Here is an 890-nt window from a genome sequence, read left to right as displayed (position 1 = left end):
TAAACGGAACTTCTCTCGTCGACAAACTTTCAGTTTACCGATGACACAGATCGAGCGTCCGTCAGTTAAACTGTCATTTTGTCGATCAGCGAACTGTACGTCTAAATGGGCCTTAAGAGAGACTGTCTGAAAATTTTCTGTTGATTACTTCCTCATTGGTGATCTGTCTGTCCATCTGATCCTGAGAAACTTCCTCAAGCACTTGTTGATGACAACCTGGATCCTCCGGAACTTTGTAAAGAGTGCTTTAGAAGAGCGCAGCCCAGCTGCACCACCAAGCAATCAACAAGGGGTGTGCAAACCAAGGAGTTTCTGTTCACATCTGTGGACATGCTTCTGAAGGTTCCCACTCACTATTGCCAGCAAAGCTCTGGAAAACAGTATCTTGATCCCTGATTCCGTAATCTGTCGGAGCTTAAAACAACCTGCACTGGTCAGGGACAATCTGCCTTATATGTCAGGCTTCTCAAATATGTGCTAGATGAAAAGAACATGTCGATCTATGAGTCAAAAAAAGATCAATGTGAATTGTGCGTGAGTGTTGAGTCTTGACAGTGTACGCCAGACTAAGTGGGAATCTCACATGTCAGAAAAGAACATGACAAAGAAGGGGCACGCAATGGATAAAACCTTTGCTCTTAGGCAAGAAGAGCTTTTGATGATTTGCCTGAATCTCCAGGGTGTACTTTTGTCATTGTCTATTAATTCATCCAGCTCTTGTTACAGAAACATGCACATAATCTTCAATGCGACCTCGTATGGTGGATGCCATCTATTATTTATGACAAAAGGCACAAGGTGATTTGATTGCAAATGAATGGACTTTTTTAAACGTGCACAAATGCATAGAAGGTTATAACAATATATTATTAGACAGCTACGGGTGTGTG

Source organism: Aplysia californica, unplaced genomic scaffold, assembly GCF_000002075.1.
Source record: "Aplysia californica isolate F4 #8 unplaced genomic scaffold, AplCal3.0 scaffold00008, whole genome shotgun sequence".
Taxonomy (NCBI): Eukaryota; Metazoa; Mollusca; class Gastropoda; order Aplysiida; family Aplysiidae; genus Aplysia; species Aplysia californica.
This window is presented reverse-complemented; position numbering follows the sequence as displayed.